Source organism: Capsicum annuum, chromosome 11 (assembly GCF_002878395.1).
Source record: "Capsicum annuum cultivar UCD-10X-F1 chromosome 11, UCD10Xv1.1, whole genome shotgun sequence".
In the NCBI taxonomy this organism is placed as follows: Eukaryota; Viridiplantae; Streptophyta; class Magnoliopsida; order Solanales; family Solanaceae; genus Capsicum; species Capsicum annuum.
Window position 1 is genome coordinate 146,548,692 of NC_061121.1, and position 7,280 is coordinate 146,555,971.

Consider the following 7,280-nt stretch of genomic DNA (forward strand, 5'->3'; position numbering starts at 1 on the left):
TGGACATACCAGGAAAGATAAGGTGAGGAATGAGATTATTTGGGAGAGGGTGGGAGTTGCCTCGGTGGAGGATAAGTTGCGTGAAGTGAGACTACGTTGGTTTGGGCATGTGATGAGGAGGGACCCTGATGCTCCAGCGCGGAGGTGTGAGACTCTGGCTATGGATGGTTTTAGGCGGGTTAGAGGTAGACCGAAGAAATATTGGAGGGAGGTGATTAGGCATGATATGGAATAATTACAGCTTACAGAGGATATGACCCTTGATAGGAAGGTGTGGAGGATACGGATTAGGGTAGAGGGTTAGAGGGTGGGAGTGCGGCGGTAGTAATAGGGGAGTGCTCCTTTGGGTCTGGAGTTTCTGGTTCGTAGTGTTGGAGCTATAGTTTTTGGGGTTAGTGGTGTTGGCTTTTTGGCATCCCGTACTAGTTTATTATGCACTTATCTTTTGTGTTTGTTATACTGTTAGTTTGTTTTGTGTACCATACTAGTTTGTATCTGCTTACTTTTGTATTTGTTATACTGTTATTGGTCCTAAGCTGGGGGTCTATCGGAAATAGCCTCTCTACTTCTCTTGAGGTAGTGGTATGGTCTGCGTACACTCTACCCTCTCCAGACCCCACTAGGTGGGAATACACTGGGTATGTTGTTGTTGTTGTTGTATAATTTATTGAGTATAAGATATTCTTGGATAAATATCCGTACCGTTTTCAAATTCGTTTGCTCAGGTTGAAACTTCCACTGGGTCTTTCTCCCAGCAAACTTTGACGCAACAACAAAATGTCCTGATGAATTTCTTAGGAGAATACGAGTGACTGCGCAGCTTTTGAGGGCCGTAGTTGGAATGGAAGACTACTAGAGGACCTATGATACTCAGGCTGACCAATTTCTGATTGTTCTATGCACTTTGTAAAGCTGCTTACTTTGGATTCTTTATTTACTACTTTACTACTTTTCAGCATTACCTCAGGGTGTTTATATTTCTTATACTGTTATGTCGTTTCTCAGTTTAGATTTAGCAAGATGTCATTTCTCAGTTTGTTGTCGTAATTCCCTGAATTTGTCATCTAAATTCCTTCTGTGTATTTCAATTTATGTAGATGAATGGTGGGAGCAATTTATGGATACATAATCATATTAACTAACACTCTAGTGAGCTAATAAGAACTTTGACTAACTTCATTGGGAAAAAATAAACTACAAATTAACTACTCCCTTAGTTCCAATTTGCAAGTCATAATCTGCTAAAAGAAATTTGAGATAAAACTTTGAGAGTACGTGATGTTTATCCCTTATTAGGAATTCCTAATAACCTCTTGTCATGGAATACTTCCCAGTTTGTGTTAATAATAACTGGTCCGATCATATCAGTGTTGCATTGTCAACTGGTTCTATGTGAGTCTAGATATCACCACCTTTAATGTATATCTCATGCACCCATTTTAACCACAAGGATTTTTTCTACATGCTAGCTGATACAGAAGCTTACCAACTGATGCTACATTCCATAGCCCCCCCCCCCCCCGATATCTACATGCTAGCTTACCACTGTTGCTAGCTGGTAACACTCTAGCTTGCTCCATCTCTTATAATAAAGAGTACTACCCATATATCTAATAGGAAAGCATCCTTTGGAGAAGCTAGTAATCTACAACTAAAAAAACGTAGATTGATAGCATCTTAGTACTCAGATGGGCCATGAAGAACTCTGAACATTCAAACATCACAGTCATCTCCTATTAAATACTTACATGTTTCTGGACATTAATGCAACATGTTACACCTTGAATGTTCTCTAATTCATAATGTGCAGCAAAAAGAAAAATGCAATCAAGGTCAGTCTCCGTTTATTCTTCTTATTCTTCTCGTCCCTTTTTCTTCTTTTTTTATTGGCTGCATCTGTTGATGTGATGGCTGAATCTTTGTTATACACTATAGTTTATGTAAGTGAATATAATCAATAGTTAGTTACTCCCATGTACTGAATATTTGGCTGCTAGGAGCTAACAAGTTAGTATAGTAATATTTTTCCGAAGTTTGAAAGAAACGTACCACTCCAAGCTTGTAGTCAATAATTTGATCATCTTCACACAATATTAGTAGTGTTTTGTGCTTGACCTGTATGACAAAACACCACGGGGACAAGAAGAAACACTATCAGTTCAGCGCTATAGAAGCAGAAGCAAGAGTGAATCAAATCAGCTACTAGCTAGCAGTGTTGTAAGATGCATGTTTTGGGTTGTTACTTATCTGGTGCACCCTGTGTGCATGGGTATAGATAGAGTACTGGAAAGAGGTTCGTCAAAATCATTTATATAGGAAACACATATATAAGGTCAGTGAATTTCCACATACATGTTTTATCTGATCAATGACGTTGTAACCTCCACTGATCATGAAATTCACTATTGTATCCTCCCACCAAGGTAATAAACAATGTAGACGACCTATCTGGATAGAAAACCTTGTAATCAAAAAGGTCATAAGACATATAGCACAGTTGGTTCAGGTTTCTTAAAGATCAGAGAGTCGGAACTTACATTAGTCTACTATATACGTGTACTTAATGGTAAGCCATTGAAAAACAATGATGTTGCATATAATCGAAGTGGTATACTTTTCAACAAGTAGACCTGCAACAATTTTTTTCGTCAAGATAGTAAATTATGTTTGAATTGAGATCCTTCGAGTAACTTTTGGTGGGTTCAAGTAAATTATGTGCTAGTATCTTTGTTCTGGAATTTGCCTTAAAATAGAGGTCTCTAATTTTATCTTGTAGTTAGTCTCTTTTGTGAAGATTTCGTTCTATCCTAGATTATATCATGGCTTTCTCTTGGTGTATATAAAAGTATCAGATGCATACATGTTGAGGCAGTGGTTACGGACTGCTTGGGGTTTACCCTGGTTTTGCTTTCTTACTGAGATCTTTCTGTTAAACATGATCCCTTACTGAGATCTTTTCAACTGGTTATTGTCCAATTAAGCATGATCCTTACTGAGATCTTTCTGTCCAGCTAAAACAACTTTTCAACTGATTATTGTCCAGTAAAACATGTTTAGTTAAAATGGTTCTCATCGCCATTTTCCTTTTATTGCTGTTATTTCCTTTGGCCTTCTCCACATCAAATGATGGCTTGGTTAGAATTGCTTTTCAAATGATGGCTTGGTTAGAATTGCTTTGAAAAAGATCAAACTTGATCAGAACAACAGACTTGCTGCGCTCGCCTCGAGGCCAAAGAGGGTAAGGCTATGAGGGCCTCTATTAGGAAATACGACTTCCATGATAATCTTGGGGCGTCTGAGGATACTGACATTGTAGCACTGAAGAACTATATGGATGCTCAATACTTCGGAGAAATTGGTGTAGGTACTCCCCCTAAAAAATTCAACGTGATCTTTGATACTGGTAAGCTCTAATTTGTGGGCGCCTCCAGTAAGATACTTCTTAGTAAGCTTCTTTTACATCTGTAGTTAGAAAGTATACGGAAAAAGCTAACATTGACCCCTCATAACTAACGATCATAAATTTTTATGCTTATCTATATTTGTGTAGGTCCCTGCTTTTTCCATTCCAAGTATAAGTTAACAATTTTTGTGATTTGTCTTGATTAATGGTCTAATTACTTCTCCATTATTTATACGTTCTTTGATGCAATAGCCTCTAATCTCATGCTATAAAGCGTGAATCTATCGTTTGAGTCTTTTGAGTTGTTTGATAGTTATTTATTCTCTTTTTGTAGGTGTCCAAAATGAAGAAAGTGATGAAGACATTGATCTTACTAAAGATTTTGGAATTGTTGATAGGTGCTCTATTATCAATATTTTTAATATTGAACTTCGTGAAACGTATCGGGACTCGAACTAGATACTATGTAAAAACTTAACTAATCATTTGGGTACTTAATTAACATTTTGCTTTTAGATTTAGATTACTAATTTGTTCCATATGTTGGATTATGTGATTATTAATGAATAGTTTTGTTTTGTAATGTGTATATAATTATTTATTATAACTTATTATGAATGTAAATGCTAATTTACAATATGGATGACACTTATATAAATTATTGCAATTGATATTTGAACTAGTTACAACATGTGGCAGCAATCGTTGAAATAGATTAATAAATCGTTGCGATAGCATTAAAAATTGTTGCAATAGGTAGTTAAAAATCATTGCAAAAAGCCAACAAAATTGTTGTAATAAAATTATAAAATCGTTGCAATAGCTTCTATTATGATGGTTTAACATCGTTGCAGTAGAATCTATTGCAACGGTTATGAACCATCGCTATAGGTTAAAAGAGGCATCTCAGTAGAAGAAAAAATAATTGTTGCTATAGGCTGGTCTATGGAGACGGTTTCTATCAATCATCGCATCAACCGTTGCGATAGCTCTATTTCAACGCTCACATATAGGACGCATGTTTAACCATTGCATTAGAACTATGACGACGGTTGTTAAGCCTATTGCAACGGTTTTTGAACCATTGCCATGGGGTAATTCCTAGTAGTGCCCTCAATAGGCACCATTAAGAAAGGATCACCCAAGCATTTCCTCAATATGGACACATGAAGCATAAGGTAAATAGAATCCAAACTCGCAGTCAATTCTAACTCATAAGAAACACTTTTTACTCTTTTCGCCTCACATCCGCATGGGAATTTTGGCGACTTTGGGCAGTCTTAAGTCTATCCTGAATTACCTTTACCTTCTCCATAGCTTGATGAACTAAATTAAGACCGAACAACCTCGCCTCACTAACTTCAAACCACCCAATAGGGAATCTACACCTCTTACCATACAAAGCCTCAAACGATGCCATACCAATGTTATAATGATATCAACACAACTACCACTAAAGTCAATTACATAAGCTTGAAGCAGATCCTCTAGAGTTTGAATAGTTATTTTCGTTTGTCCATCCGTCTGCTAGTGGAAAGCAGTACAAAGGGTCACTTTAGTCCCCAAACCTCGCTGAAATGATTGCCAAAAATAAGATGAGAATCGAGTACCACGATTAGAAATAATGAAAGTTGGAGCACCATGTAACTTCACGATCTCCTGAATAAACAACCTTGGATAATCCTCAGCAGAATAATTAGTCCTTACCAGCAAGAAGTGAGCAGACTTAGTCATCCTATCCACGACGATCAAAATAGAATCAAACTGGTTTCAAGACCGCGGAAGACTGGTAACAAAATTCATATTTATCGTTTCCCATTTCCATATAGGAAACTCAATTTCTTGAGACAAACCACTAGGCCTTAAGTGTTCCACATTCACTTATTGACACACCATTCACTTAGCCATAAAATAAGCCCTATCCCGCTTTATGTTATTCCATCAACAGATTTCCTTAAGGTCGTGATACATTTTTGTCGAACCAGGATGAGTCGAATAACACGACTTATAAGCTTCAAATAAATTTATACCTTGCAACCCATCTATATGGGGAACACACATCCTCCCTTAGTACCTCAAGATACCATCGCCACCAATCTCAAAAGCCATCACATTCTGCCTACCCATATCATTCTTGATTTGCATCTAGATAGGGTCCAACACCTGCTTCTCCTCCACCTCAGTGCCAAGAGATGACTTCACCACCTCTTGCACAAACACACCACTATCTTTAGAATCTAAGAGACGAACTCCAAGATTAGCCAAATGTGAATATCCTTCACTAAGTCCCATTTATCCTCCTCCACATGAGACAAGCTCCCATAGATAACCTACTAAGAGCATCAACAACCACATTAGCCTTACCTGGATGATAGTGGAGACTTATGTCATAGTCTTTGATCAACTCAAGCCACATCCTTTACTTGAGATTCAACTCCTTTTAGGTAAATACATATTGCAGGCTTTTATAATCTGAAATGATGTCAACATAGACCGCATATAGATAATGTCGCCAAATTTCAGTGTGAACACCACAACTAACAACTCCAAATCATGAGTCGGATAATTCCTCTTATGAACTTTCAACTTCCTAGAAGCATACGCTACCACCTTGCCATGCTACTTCAATACACAACCAATTCCCTCAGGAAATGTATCATAAAAAACCACGAAGCCATCATTACCCTCAAGCAAAGTCAAAATTAGAGCTGAAGTCAATTTATCTTTCAGCTTCTCAAAACTCCCTTCACAAGTATTTGACCCTAGAAACTTCACCTTTTTCTAAGTCAACCTAGTCAAAGGTGTAGTAATCGATTAAAAAGTCTTCACAAATCTTGTATAATAACCCACTAAACCCAAGCAGTTCTGAATATCGATTGGAGTCATGGGTCTAGGCCACTTCTTAACCACCACAACCTTCTGTGGATCCACCATGATCCCTTCACTAGAAATAATATGACCCAAAAAAGTAACAATATTCAATAAAAACTCACACTTTGAAAACTTAGTATACAATTGCTAATCTTTTAGGGTCTGAAACTGTAACGCCCCAAATCTGGTACCCAGAACACTATACTGTGCTCATGACCCTGAAGGACCACAAGCTAACCCATGAATGATATCTGTCCCTGTATACTGCATGATATACTGTAAAATGCGAAAACATAAACTGAAAGGCCATAAGGTTCAAACTGTAACATAATATCCGATAAAATATAACATTTGGGATGGGGTATAAATGTCCAAAACAAAACTGTCTAAACATACTGTAGTATGAAAATGCTCTAAAACATAACTGTCAGAATAAGAAGATGATGGGACATGTCCCTAACTGACTCCAACTAATAAACTAATTAATGAGATAATAAAGAAATAATCATGTCTTCGAACGATGAGGACTCATTGCTAGCTCTGACTGCGGAGACTGGAATGCTACTGATGGTCTGGAGCTCATACTTCTGAACCTATGGTATAAGACACCATAGAGAAAATGCATCAGTACTTTGAATGTATTGGTATGCATGTGAGGTAGGCTGAATGCAAAGGGTTAACATGCATGATCTATACTAACTGACTGAATAATATGAATGTGAGAATACACGCATTAATACCTAATAACTGTAACTAAGGTCGTGATAACATGATTACTGAGTCTGAGTACTGATAACATGAGATACTGATAACTGTATAACTGAAATAACTGATACTGAGGGACTGTATCTGACAGTTTAGTTTCTGATGGAACTAGTTGAGTTTTGCACTATTCTGAGTTGACTGTATCTGATAGCCCTGAATTCTGTAGAACTATCTGAGTTCTATTAGTGAGACTGAATGACTGTATCTGACAGTCCTAATTCTGTAACTGAAACTATGGGAA

At 37.3% G+C, this 7,280-nt stretch overlaps 1 non-coding gene across 1 annotated transcript in view; it reads left to right on the forward strand.

Annotated features, from left to right (window-relative positions):
- The window catches only part of LOC107848226, a 9,568-nt gene extending 5,526 nt beyond the window's left edge, over positions 1-4,042 (forward strand). The window contains exons 2-3 of the transcript XR_007046869.1: positions 726-3,403; positions 3,738-4,042. This is a non-coding gene — a transcript (uncharacterized LOC107848226). The remainder of the gene's footprint in view (positions 1-725; positions 3,404-3,737) is intronic.
- Positions 4,043-7,280: the final 3,238 nt, after the last annotated feature.